Genomic DNA, 15,033 nt, shown 5'->3' on the forward strand with positions numbered 1-15,033 from the left:
ATGTATGTGTATCTTCGACACATCTTCTTCTTTTTTGTAGTTCAGATCATAATTTAGATTATGAAGAGAATTTTCAATATTTGGAGAGAAAACTTAAAAACTAAGCATCAGCATATTTTGTGATTTCACGTTTATATGCATCCAACTATTGGCTCATAAACCAGTAAGAAATTTCGGGCAAAAGCTAGTTTACAAACTACACACTATTGAAAAAACATTATGACACCATGCAGTCTAACATGCTGGAAAGTATGTTGGCTGACGACGGTAAAAACACCATTCCCAAAAAGACACTTATTAGGTAGACTTGCAGCTGGCCATGGCCTAATAAAGTATTCATAATGTCTTAGATAAAAAGTCTAATAAACATGGCGAATATTCGGATCGTAAACTATAAATTTATTGTGATGAATGATGCTGCTGTAAATTCTTTCCATATATTTTAATGTTTATGCTGTAATAAATTTCAATCGATTGAACTTGAACTTAAAAAATTTCTCTATTTGATTACCTGATGACAGAAACATAGGTGGTATGCAATTACATTTCCTTTGTGCGAAAATAATTTTAGATTCCATTATACACAAATTGCGAGTGTATAATTTTATTTCCATCTGTGATTCGTCACTAAATAAGCATGGTCTTTGCCAAAGAAACAGATTTTTTACAGCTTTTGAACTGGAAAACATAAGAAGTTCAAGTTCTTCTCTCATCATCCTGTCTGCATTCAAGATATACTTGCCAGGAGCGTCGTACGGGGAATGCATGGCCATCTGCAACAAATAAATATTTTAAATGTTGCAAATTTACATCACCAGTCATGAAGCGGGAGTTACACATTGGCAAGTTTATACACAATTTTTGTTATTTTGCGTCACTATTAGGTCACTTTTGGCGCCTTGGAGGCAAATTACACATACACAAACTCTCTTCCCTGCCAGTGCTGCCACCTAGCAACGCGGTCTGAAACTCGTCTCGCATGTGGCGTACCCCAGCCTGGCCTACATATCCCGTAAGTTTCATCGCTCTGTCACTTTATTTCGCTTTATCACGGCATTAATCCGGTTATTTATTGACCGCACCAAATACTTATCTATCTTCGATGTACTGATACTTGGGATAGTGAGGGGGTAACGTTACTAGGGACAAGAGTCAGATTTGGGTAGAACAAAAGAGACATTTGCTTATGATTTAACATAATTTATTCTGTTTCAATATTGGTTAAATATTATCTAATTTGTGATCTGATCTTAACCCTAAGTATAAGTTATTGAGGAGTAGATTCTATTCATGGCCTGTTTTTAAACGTGCGATTAAAGTTCGGGTTGACCATAACTAGGGGTTACTTCACTTTATGGTTTTTCCATCTGCCGTTGGCTCCTCAACTGGAGGTTAAGTGACAGCACACTTGATCCGTGCTTTATCGGGTGGTCAGCGAGATGACTGATAGTTGCGAATAAACATGGCTGCCTCATCGGAATATCATCACGCAATTTCTAAGTCACACTGGACTAGAAATAATTCAATAAAAAGTTACATAGATGAAAAAATAAACTTCTTGTTTCTTTATAAGTTCAAATGAAGCCCGCATTTACTGGTAAAACAAACGAAATGGTCGCCAGGCTTTGATTTGTGTACTCGCACTGAAGACATTTGTCCTATCGTGAAGCAATATCCAATATAGCAAATTGGTTTAGTGGACAAGGGTGGTAGCTCGGAGTACGTGTCCCGTTTAATGTCGTAAGTTCGAGTCCAGCTGCTGACTTTTTTCTTGTTGTTATCGTTCATTTACCGCGATTTTGGCATTTATTCTAGTATGTCTCATTTTCCACGGTCCTAAAATATGCATTAAAAATGTTTGCTTTTTATATACGGTGTAAATGTTGCCTTCGATGTATGAATGATCAACGAAAATGTTTAATTTCTCTGTGATGTTACGTTCTCCTGGAGGAAAAAAGTGTACAAAGCAGATATAAACTTTTAATCAAATGATAGGTACAAAATGTGAACATATTTTTCCTAATTACATAACTATAAAATTATTTATATTTGATGTCGTTCCTTTTGTTCTGTAAGAAAGAATAATTATTTATACTACGTATTACCATTTTGTGTTTTGTAGTCAATCTGTTTTAAGAAAAAAATGTCAAATGTAGTAATTGTTTCGTCCTTATATGCATTTTTTTTTGCAACGCAATACGCGCACGTTAGGTTCTGTATTTGCAATTGTCAACAATGAATTTAAATAACCGCGCGGGGGCCTCCCCGATGGCACAGTCATAGAGCATGCGCAGTGGTAGCGTCGTCGCTTTGTAATCAAGAGGTCCCGGGTTCGATACCCGGTGGAGGCATGTAGTGGTTCGGATCCCACTTTAAACTGCAGGTCCAGTCCCAATTAGCCTTACTGTGCACAAAGTGGACTTACAAAACCACCAAATCAAACAAATTAAAACACTTGTTTTCACCATAATAATCACATAGCATTTTCAAATGTTATCATACATACATTTCCACACATTAGATGAACTAAGACCAACAACTTGTTGACCTAAAGCTGTTGCAAACAAATAAAATGAACAACGAGTGCGGAAATCACGTGACCAAGTCTGCAACGATCCTTACTCCGAGCTATGGTCTTGATTACTTGCCTATTTGGCGCTTTCAAACCGCACTAGGTGACGTCACTTCCGTGAAGACCATACTTCAAGTCTGTACATAAATTCAGAGTATTGAACGAACCCTATGGCTCTGTATGATCCTCAGCCTATCTTTGATAGCATCTGTGGCTATTTAGTCCATTCTAGGGAAACTGCCTTGCGGGTCTTAACGGGGTGCTTCGTGGCCACCTTGTCTTGTTGTAGAATCCAGATAATATGAGAACACTGTCAAGTTCATATTTCCTACAACTTCCTTGGTTACCATCAACACTCACCCATAGTTGTGCGAGTACCAACTACATACTTGTACACTTTCTCACGAAAATTTTTACTGTGAATTAAGATGATTCCTCACTCGCAATGCGCCGACTGTACAGTTTTTTCACAAAAAATATAAAATATGTTATTTAATTTGCTATGGTCCTGCACTATGGCCGTGCGGTTTGAGGCGTCATGCTTTGGACTCCGGCTACTGGACGCGCACAGGTTCGAGTCTCCTGGGGGATGCGTAAAAACGTTTCTCCTGAGATTATGGCATGCGTTTGGGACCGGTGGCCACCCACCATCATGAGGAAATTCGGAGGCTATGAATCAATAAAGTAACCCGTACACGGAAACCTACAACTACTGGGGGTTCGTCGTGCTGACCACCCGTAACTGGTTGGATGATCTCCCACCTCGGCGGGTGGGAGTGAGGCTGGCAGTCGGTAGTTAGGCCTTGGACCTCACGGTCTGCTGCGTCACTTGTTATTATATAGTCTATTATTATTAATTCGCTACGTGCGTCGACCTGTGCCACAGAGTAGTTAGATCAGCGTGCTACGATGACAGGGGTTCCAGGTTAAAATTCTGTCCTGGGCATGGGTGTTATTTGTGAGTGTTCTTCATTCAATTTCATCAATCATCCAGTCATCATTAGTCAAAAGTGGCAGAAAAGCGGCGATAAATATGAAAAATCATGTAAAATCAAATCAAATTTGCTATGTGCTGATTCCGCGGTTTCTGGATCAATAAAAGCTGGTTTGTAAGATAGTATCTTTAAATTCTGGTAAAAATGCCGTAAATTCACCCCGTACGACATACTACATCTAAAAATGTCTCCAAAATTTAGTGTGCAAAGCTTTAAAGAAGCTTTCTTCTTCCATTCAAATACGATGTCATTACTTTCATAAGGATTTAAAGTATTTTAACATACCTAGCTGGATTGCCATGGCCGAGTTAAGTTTAAAAATTTGGAGTCGACTCACATCCAAAACATGAACAACATAAAACCTGGCCTTTTGTATTCTACCTGTGTAGTATATGTATGTGTGTTTGTGTAAACTAAACTAAACTAGTGGCACAACTAGTTTAAAGCTTAGGCCTGCGAACTGGCTATTCGTTGAGTGACACGTGGTCAGCAAATTGAGTCCCATGATCGCTATGTTCTAGCTGTCGACACAGGAGCGTTACTTTATCTTTTTCAAATAGTTCCAAATTGTCCTCATGATGCTGGGCCAACACCGACAATTATTGTAGCTCCCATCGGAAATCGATCCCTGGACCGCTCGCAGCAAAGGCGAGAGAACTAAGCATTTGGTTACGCGGGAACGCCGGATTTTGAAACAGGGATCGTGTCACGCTTGGGAGTAGCTCAGGAAATTAAGGTGAAATCAAACTCGGACTTGTTGGTTGTCTCTGCCGTGATTTGCTAGTAGTGAAGGAAATTGGGAAGTTGCGTTGTCTGTTGTTATAGCTCTTGTCTAGTCTTACGGTGGATGGCCTACATGCCTACAAGGGAAGTGGGGGGCGGGGAATATGCAGCAGACCAACCAAACAACGGTTGCGCCGAGAGTTATGACGTTGAGGGAGGAGGTCGGGCGCGACGTCGTTCTACGCTGCTGTGTTTTTTATCACTCTGATTGCTCGCTTCCCCGCATCCCACTTCCCTTGCCAGCATGCAGGCCACCCACCGTAAGACTGGACAAGAATATAGTCACTCAATACTAACTGGATGCAGTCCCTGCCTCTTGCTAGCGCATAGCTACTTAGGCTGCGAGCTAAAATATCTGGAGTGAGGGTTGATGTTTCGCAGATCCAAAGTTGTGTCTTGTCGGAAGTAACGTTACCTAGTACAGTTCGAAAGCGCCAATTAAGCGAGCAATCTAGCCAGCAGTATGCAGCACAAATCGTTGCGGTCTTAGTTACTAGACTCGCAAACTTGAATTCAATCCCTCTGAAACATCCTGTGTGTTATTAAAATGTGTGGAACGAGACGACGGTCTTATCTTTAACGATTCACCTATTTCTCGGTATCACCTCTATCGACTCGAGATGATGGAAGTGAGCAAAGCTTGAGGCTCAGAAAATAACACGTTATCTACGTCTCTAGCCAGCCACTATATCTTGGGGGGACAAGAGACTAAATAAGTTTTATCTATTGATCGTATTTGTCGCTGCAATCGAAGTGCAATTCGAAAGATTGTCGCTTCTATTCAAGGCTTCAAGACTGAACTATAAGACAATTTTAAAAGGATATTGGGTTTCAACTTTCGGTCACAGACGAAGTTCTTCCTGTTCTGGCAAACTTTTCTTCATATCTGGAGAACCTGCTTAAACGCCTCTCGATGATACTGCGGCCTCTTGGTGTCATCCAGTGATCTCCCGATGCCTATTTTCCTTGGGTATTTATTCTGTCCAAATTGTTGTGGTGTGCTGTACCTTCAGGTGACTAGGTGGAATCTCCCCAGCGGAGGTGCTACTCACCACTATCAAGGATCATGCAATTGCTGAATTTCAGAGCCTAGTGGAAATGTCTTATCTGCTATAATCTGCATCCGGTGAGGTGATCGAACTTTCCATCAAGTGAGGAAGAATACAATGAAATGTTTTCCTTCTACGTAGCTGTGTTTCCAATTCCTTTATCATTCGTACTGAGCAGGTCAGAGTAGGTGTTCTCAGAATTTTATTTTAGTAATTTGAAGCATCGAATTTAAATGATTAGTTAAGGTTTGCAGTTGAGTTATGTAAGAAGGAAGCTCCTTGAGAAATACGAAAATACAATTAAAAATATGATAATGGAATACATTAAGGTTACTAAAATCAAAATATTAATGAGAGGTATTTTCTCAATGAAAAATTGTAATATGTGTGAAATTAAACAAACGAAACAGATGCATATAATCCTTATAACTACAAAATTCTAAATTAATAACCAAAAGAAGTAATTAGTGCATTCATTTGGGAATACACGTAACTTACCTTTTCAAATCTTTCAAATACAGTAAATTTAATTTTATCATGTGTTCCTGGTGGAAGGGATTCTTTCGACAAATTTTTGTAGCCAATCCCGAACGACTCTCTACAAAAGAAGCGCTTATCATACATTGAGCTTCTAATTGCAAGTTATGAGAATAATTATGCCTAAATTTAGTATTTTTAATTACACAAATTACGTACACACATACGTATATGTGTAGTAAGGTAAAATAATGTTGAAATTAGGTAGCTCGTTGGAATATCATTGCTTCAAGAGGTAGCCATTGCAAATTAATTGAGTATATAACACCTAAAAATAGGTTATGGGCTAGAAGGTGTTATCGTCCCTCACTTCAACAGGAATCTACAAAAGTGTTGTCATTTTGTTTCTTTGGAATGTATTTACGAAATAAAAGATGCAACATGGGCCATTTATGGATGATATGTTTATAGGTCAAAGTCTAAATGTACACTTCTATTCACATAAAATAACACATTCGTTTGTGTTAAAGTGCCGTTTCTTTGGAGATCGAGTGTGGCGGTACACCCGAAGTAAATAATCGGAAGATAGCACCCAGCATTGTTGCTTACCACTAAATTTTTCACCGCATCCAGGGAATTTTCTGACTTTCCGAGTAATAGAAAACGGTTACAGTAAAGAAAGCCCTACATTGTAATTATTAATGCAGTCAGTGTTCAATTTTACATTCGAACGACAGGGAAAATTTCCTAAAAAAGATGCTTGAAAAACTTAATATCCAATAACGAAGACAAAGAGAAAAACTGCTTCAAATCCTTCACTAAGGATTCACTCATCACTCATCTTCACTTGGAACCAGAAGGAAGTAGATGATGGTTGAACACGCAACAATGGGATGAAGAACAAGACTTGTCAGAACTCAAAGATGTCTCAGAAGACATACAAAGCTTTAATAATAACAAAGCACCAAAATCAGATCAAATTACTTCTGATATGAAGGACTAGAACCAAGGAAATAAAATTTTGAGCTTATTAAGCAGATCAGGAAATATACTTAAATGCCAAAGAAGTGGACATTAGCAAAAACATGCTCGATACACAAAAGGAATGACAAATCATGTAAGATTTACAGAGGCATATCTCTGCTTAACCTTACAGTAAAAAATCTTCGCAAAAATTCTAGCAAGAAGACCAGAACCTGTCGCTGGCTGGCTGGATCGTCTTTGCAAGATAGAACGGAGTTCACAATGTTTGTTTATATTTCCACTCGATATAGACTCTTCAAATAGATAAGAAAACCTTAAAAAGGTGCACAAGTAAGTACACGTAAGTAAGCATGTAAAACATTGTCACATCTCACTGTTTTGTCTGTGTGAAAACCTGATTATATCAAAATGTAGTGTTGTACGAACTACGTAGCCACTGCACTCCTAAAATCGTTGAATATATGAACTTGCATGGCTGTGTTGCACATTCCAATGTATTATTATACAATATTCAATGCATATAGTGAGTTACACTGAAAACTGTCGCTGGTAAAACTTAATTATAGCGTTCAATTTTCTTTCCTATGTTAATCTGTACACTGTATACACATCTATGGCGTGGTGAATACCTTTGTATGACTGCACACAAAAATTAATCATCTTGCAAGTGACAAAACTATGTGCTTGAGTTATAAATATCAAAAATGTTCTGCGAACAAATGTGTCGCTTTCAATATTCCATGTTGGTGAGAAGAAAAAAAAAATAACAATAATACCTGCATGCGACAAACATATGCATAAAATATTGTCACTAAAGCATGCTTTCTAAAATGTTCGAAAGTGCTGTAATTATGTTTTTTATTGCTTGCATGTCCGTTTATTATTCAAAGTGCAAAATTTCATCTTAAAAAAAAAAATTATGCACTAATTGATGCACTGGTCAATTGACACCACTGATGCTTGTCGCTTCCTTGTAGTAAAATGTAAACTTAAATGCATATAAAACTGGTTCTCATGCATGGCACAAAACTAAAAATGTGCATAAGGACTATGGAAAAATACTGTTTCCCATAATGCATGGTAAATGACCAAATAGATACACATGATAGGAGCTCGCATGTGTATGTGTAGAAACACTGTAGCACAATTCTGTAAATATTGTTTGTGACCGGAACTGCTGTTTGTAGAAAGTACGTTTTCTCTGCTTCCTCTTCTTTCTGGATTGCTTGTCGTCTTGACTGCATTGGGGCAATGTAAAAATGTAGTAAATTACCCGTAGAACTTGGAAGATAGGGAAAAGTTGTTGTTGGAACTGCAAACAGTGTGGAGGGAAATTTTATCTAGCTCCATCACTAGGTGTTGTTGATAATGTATAGTCCGCTATACTGGGAAATGTATGGTTGATTACATCCTTCCTGTAAAAGGTAGTCTCCGTGTAGTAATAAGTAGAAATGTCTGCGTGTCTCCCTCAAATTGGTGGTGACGAGTCTCTTCTTGAAATAGTACTTAAAATATCTGCATGTCTCCCTCGTAGACTGATACTCAGTCTTTCTGCCTGGTAATAGTAGACTGCCTGCGGATGTACGTCATGAAAAATGCCCATGGATGGTGTAGGCATTGCTTGTCCATGGTGTTCCGTATAGACAGGTTAGGTTAAAAGGAAAAATTATGACAAAGAAAGGAAATTGCAATAGGATGGGTATATATAATTCAAGTATGCATGTACACCAAACCAACTCATTTCCATTGCCTTTTCTTTAAAATTAAATTAAATTGTCTCATCAAAAATAAAATATGATTAAAATAAATTGATAAAATAATTGCCATAACTCTTTGAAAATAAATAAGGAAAATTTAAATAAAATATCCAACCGTAATTAAAATATTAATGTCCATGATTAATATGTTGCCTTAACCTATTAATTATTACTGCGCTGCTCTGAATTAATCTGTTTCGCAAGCTGATGATGCTTATAAAAATAATATCCTAGGGTTGCGGTTAATAACACATTCCAAATAACAAAAACTAATATAGACATAGGCAAAGGTTTTAGAACTAATCTCACCGATTTCCATCTATACCGATACCATATTCTAGGCTATTTGCGAAGCCCAGGCTCAAAAGAGCAGTAAAATCGATCGGAAAATATGCGTGAAATTGTTCATTTTAATAAGAAGATGATGGCGTTTCAGGAGTTGGCACACTTATTTCTTAGAACTTGTTACACTAATTTCATACGAGTTGGCAATCTTGCCCGCTTTCTTTGAACGCGGAAGGAGTCTCCTGAGTTTAGGATTGCAGTCTTCTAGCAGGAATCCGTCCGTGTTGCGAACCCCTTGTTTCCAGCGTGGTATCTTCACAGGAACGGGTAATTTTGGAGCGACGAAAAGGGAAACTGGTTGCTTGTGACAGAGAAATTTCCACTGTGGGCCAAGCACACCACTTGCAGCCAATTAGAACAAAAGGGAGAGGCCGCTGACCTCTTCAAACAGCCAGAGTAGATGCGGGGGGGGGGGGGGTGAAGTTGGGGAGTTTGTTTGCTGTCCGTTTATGGTTTATGCTTATGACAGCATCTAGAAATAACCAAACTGACAAAGGACAGCGACAGTTGCCAGGTACTCTTGTTCTGTAGTTCAAGAGAAATCGCGTTGAGTTCATTTCCTAGGTGCGCGGAACGTTTTTTGTTTCAAGGCTGGTCACTGAGTAGTGTGGGGAGTGAGTGCGTGGATATATTTCTGTGAATGATATGTGCTGTGTTGCGTAGTGAACTAAATGAATGACATAATTAACGAGCAATTTACTCGGCTTACGTATGAGGATAAGGTTCAAATCGTTGTCGAATTTTTGTTTTTAGTCCAGTTTGTGCACAGAGAGAGGACTAGACCTATAGTTTAATGTGGGATCCGAACCACTATGTGGCTTCACAGGGTATCGAACCTGAGACTCCTTTGTTTCAAGGCGACAACGATGCCACTACGCCAACGAGGAGGATCCAAGCTTCAAATCGTGAAGATATGTAGGACTCACACACTCCAAAATAAATATACAAGGTAAGAAGTTTGTTATATATTTTATTCTCGCGTCTAGGCCTACATAAATATTTCGCGATATTTCAAAATCCCTAATAATGAACAAGACCCCTCCCCCCACAATCAATTGTTTTGTCTATTCGAACATTGTGATATAGCAAATACGCCACTGACCGATACCAATGATTGAAAATTGTAATAATTAAAGATTTAAAAAAATATTAATTAATATTTGCGCGTAAGTGCTTCACTCTTATTAGAACGCATCAATATGTATAAATTTACTAAGGTTTGTGACTTAAAATATTCAGGAATTACATCTTAATATTGAATTACATGTTTTCACACAATTCAGTTTCTTTACACAAAACTGGTGCAAAATAAAAAAGAAATTTTGAATTTTGAGTTTTTTCCAGAATTACTTACTTACTTACTACAGGGCTCTACAACTCATGCAAGGCATTTGCCTCCTTGGTGATAGCTCCTCACTCGTCTCGCTTCTTCGCTCTAGTTCTCCACCCTCTTATGTCCATTCGTTTGAGGTCCTCTTCCGCCTGGTAGAGCCAGCCATCTCTTTCTGTGTTTGCCAACCCTCCTCTTGCCTTCTTGTTGCCATTGATAGTTCTTATATACTGCTTTGTCTGGCTGCATCCTTTCCAGGCCCGTAGCCAGGCAGGGGCCAGGGGTCGCTCAGCCGCCCCCCGGACCTGCCGTCAGCCCCCCCTGGCACTGCCATCAGCCCCCATTGACATTGGGTAAAACTATTTTGTGTAATTTGTTTCCAGTGAAGAGTGAGAATGTAGACAGCTCACAATTTTAAAGATAAATCCACAGAACATGAACAGCAGCTATTACATTCGCTCATCTTGTTCATGAGCAGAAGTCTAAGTAGCTGCAAACATTTTGAAGATTATCTAGACTTTGTAAGTTCTTTCATAAGGAGTCTTCTTTATCTGTACCTTCACTGTCCCTGTTGCGACCTCCCGTTTAGACAGAAATCTTTGACTTCGATGTCGTCATGCAAATTCCCTTCGCATCTGCATCAAAGGTCAACAGTTCTCAAGATTTGGGAACGAAGGGGAGTGTCATTGCTTCAGCCGGGGGGAAATGTACTGTAGGCAATGTGATTGAATATTGTGCGTTCTTTTGTGTGTGATATACATGTCTGTATCATCTGTTATTGAGTGTGCAGTGGTCCCCAAAAGTGTGCATCGCGGCACCCTGGTGCGACGTGGCTGGGTTTTAGGGTTTCCGCGAAATGTTACATTATTTTCAATGAAATGATTATATTGTTCTAAATATTTGCTCATTGAGTACTTTTTACATGTAAAATGTTTCTGAATTTGAAAGCTGTGTATAATTTTTTTTTAACTAAGGCAAGCAACCTAACCACACTAATTGGGCGTTGCAAGTGCTAGATAGGCTTACATTCTGACCAGGGCGCCGCGGAAAAATCTTGAAACACTAGGGGCGCCGTGAAACGAAAAAGTTTGGGAACCTCTATTGTAAGGGATGATATCAGTTTCAATCAATTAACACTCCAAGAGATGGTTTAAAAGATGTTGAAAAATCTAGTATCTGTATGATATTTATAAATTTTATATAAGTTAATGACACCCCCACCACACACACACACACACACACCCACACACACATCTTCATTTAATACTTTTAACCTTTTGAAAAATAGTCTTGGTTTACAAAGCCCCCTGATAACCCGTGAGTCCCCCCTAGAGATCAATTCTAGCTACGGGCCTGATCCTTTCTATGTGCCTTAGCCAGCTAAAACGTTTGGTTTTTATTTCACTTGTAATATCTGGGTTCTGGTAAAGTGTACTAGTTCTTCGTTTGTCCAAATTTTCCAGATGTCAGGTTTCCGATCCATACATCACTATTGGTCTCATTATACATAGTTCTATACAGCCTTATTTCCAGCTTTCGGCTTACTTGTAACGATTTTAAAATATTTCCAAATGCATGATAGCATGTGTTGCCTGCTGCTATTCTTGCTTTTACCTCTTCTACAATGTTATTATCTTCTGTTATTGTTGAACCAAGGTATTTGAAATTTCCAACTCGTTCAAACTTGTGACTGTGTGTTTCAAACTCATCTACTGTTTGATACCTGATCTTGTTTCTTGTTGTTATCATGCATTTTGTCTTAGCTTAGTTTATTTCCAATCCATTCTTATGCCAGCTTATTGTAATTGTTTCAAAGCACCTTCTACTGCTTTTGGTATTCTGCTTAGTAATGCAACGTCATCAGCAAATGCAAGGTATTGTATTGTCCTCCAGGATTGATTTCAATCTTTCTAATTACATGTTCCAAACTTATGTTAAATAGCAGTGGAGAGACTGTCTCCTTTTCATAGTCCTTTTGTAATTTGAATTTCTTCAGACAGTTGGTTTTGTATTCTAATTTTTATTCTGAATTTCTTAGTCGTTTCTGTCAAATTTACTATTTTCTGTGAGATTCATCACCGTCATTATCTTATAAAGTTGGCCTCTGTGTATACAGACAAATTCTTGCTGATCATCAACATATTATTGATGTATATTGATCTTGTGTTCAAAACTTTTCTCTAATATCATTTTTAACATAAAGATTTGGGCTATTCTTGATCTATTAATTCTAAATCTACATTGGAACTCTCCTATCATTGCTTCCATGTATGATTCTGATTTTGTTTCAATGTGGTTTGATATTCTCTTGTTATCTCTTGATTTTGTATCAAGAGTTGCACATTATATTTAGTCTGTCTAATCCCTTGACTTTTCTTTCTGTTTGAGATCCGCTGTCTATATCGGATGGTTACTAGTTAATGATCAGAGACTATATTTGCTCCTCTATAGCTCCTTACATCTATATCACTGCAATGACGTCTGCATATGGTCTACGTGATAATTTACCATACCATCTGTAGACTGCCAGGTAGCGTTATGAATGTATTTGTGTGTGAATGTTGCGATACTCACAATCATATTTTTACTGGTAGCAAAATATTCCAGTTTTTCTCCGTATTCAGTACAGTTTTCATGTACGTTATGGTTCACCATAGTTGGTTTATATACATTTTTGTGGAACCGTGAAAGACCAAATTGCTTGAAAAGTATCGGCCGGTATCGGTAACTAAATTCTACCGATGCCGATATATCGGTATCGATTCTGCCCTAGTATTTACCTACATATTTGTACACACACACATACGCGCGCGCGTGTGTGTATGGATATATATATATATATATATATATATATATATATATATATATATATATATATATATATACAGTATGTCCGAACGTCATGATGGGGTAGTCCTATAATATCTAAACGAAACAAAAAACAAAGGATGATTATTACACTGCATTACTGCATTGAAGAGTAACTCAAAGTGTTTCGGAGGCGTACTGAAGCGAAGACCTACGCGCAGTTAATCACGTGACGGCGAAGCAAATCACGTCTTTCCGTCAGTCAAGATGTGGACCGTGCAGAGGAAAGTTCAATGCGTCCTTTGGCTTTCGAAATTTGAATCCGTGACGCATGTTCGTCGTGAATATCTTCGTGTGTACAATGAAGAGACACCACATGAAAATAATATTCGCCGGTGGGATCGCCGGCTTAAGGAAACTGGCAGTTTATTGGATGCAACACGTTCCGGGAGGCCATCGGTTAGTGACGAGTCTGTTGAAGCTGTACGGGAGAGCTACCTAAGGAACCCCAAGAAATCGGTGCGTGTCTATGCTCTAAATCTTGGTCTGAAGAAGACAACAGTTCAAAAAGTTTTGAAGAAACGTCTCTGTTTTAGGGTTACAAACTGCAGTTGTTACATGCAATCCACCCAACCGACAAACCCAAACGACTTGATTTTGCTGTGCAGGTGCATGGTGAAATGGACAAGGATAATCTGTTCTTACAGAAGATTGTGTTTAGTGATGAAGCCATGTTCATCGACATCACATCAGAATATGGGCTAATGAATAACCTCATGCCTACATGGAGCATGAAAGTAACAGTCCTAAGATGAACGTCGGGTGTGCCATCACATATGATAAAGTTATAGGCCCATTTTTCTTGGCGGGGCATACAGTGACATCAAACAACTACCTTGACATGTTGGAATCGTATGCAGTGCCACAATTCAAGATGAAGGTGAATGGGTCATCTTTTAACAAGATGCTACTCCTCCAAAGTACGGTAAAGACATTTCCACAGCGGTGGATAGGAAGGGGTGGATGGATAGCATGGGCAGCACGATCGCCCGACCTGACCCCTGTGGTGTTTGCTTATAGCAATTATCATTTTAAAAGCTCCACCACATTCTCCTCGTTGAATTTACGAAGAGTTTTGCGTCAGAGTGTACCAGAAGCTTGGATCTCGACGTCGGACAGGTAAAACTGACAACGCTGCTTCCCCTAGCGGAAGAATTTTGTAACTCTACGGAGAAAGCCACAGCTGCGGGCGAGGTTTTCTTCCGAGAGCCAAGCAGTGGCAATTGTGGCATACATACAAAAGGAGCTCTCTCTCTCTCCTTGATGTCACACCGGCGAAGGTGATCGGACCCTGGTCTACATATGGATTTGACCGTGCCTTTTGACTGCTGGTTTCGACATGGAGTATTAAGTATACTTATATAATTCATTTTGGTTTGTGTTAATGACCGGTCTGTTTCAGTTTTCTATGATTTTGTTTTGTAATAGTTGGAATTATTCATTTTTGTGTATCGTGACTTAATTCATATATTCCATGCAACCATAGTACGGTCTAAATTCAATAGTTTGATTCTAGAATATCTATGACAAAAGAGCAAAAGGTTTTCCGATCACCTAAACCCGTGCCATGCCAGAAATCTATTTAATATGTGTGCTTATCTTCATATTGTGTTTTAAGGGTACGTATGGTAAATGAATTATTTATTACGCATGTGTGTTTTACTATTTTCTACGTACAGTTATATTTGTGAAGATGTATTTGTCAGTTATTTGGGAAAGTTATTAATTGTACGGGGATTAGACTGTTATAATAAATTGCCACAAAATTGAAATTCCGACGTTTTCTAATGTTCTTATTTGTTGATCAATCATTCCATCTATCTATTGTTTTTTGACATATATCTTATTGAAGAAATAATGAGGGAAGGAGCTA

General features: G+C 38.6%; 1 protein-coding gene across 1 annotated transcript in view; it reads left to right on the forward strand.

The window, feature by feature from the left end:
* The first annotated feature begins 14,704 nt into the window (after positions 1-14,704).
* The window catches only part of LOC145992664 (UDP-glucuronosyltransferase 2B7-like), a 57,559-nt gene continuing 57,230 nt past the window's right edge, over positions 14,705-15,033 (forward strand). The window contains exon 1 of the mRNA XM_083129037.1: positions 14,705-14,779. The gene's annotated coding sequence lies outside the window, so the exon portion shown is untranslated. The remainder of the gene's footprint in view (positions 14,780-15,033) is intronic.

Source organism: Lepisma saccharinum, chromosome 9, assembly GCF_977018435.1.
Source record: "Lepisma saccharinum chromosome 9, izLepSacc3.1, whole genome shotgun sequence".
Lineage (NCBI taxonomy): Eukaryota > Metazoa > Arthropoda > Insecta > Zygentoma > Lepismatidae > Lepisma > Lepisma saccharinum.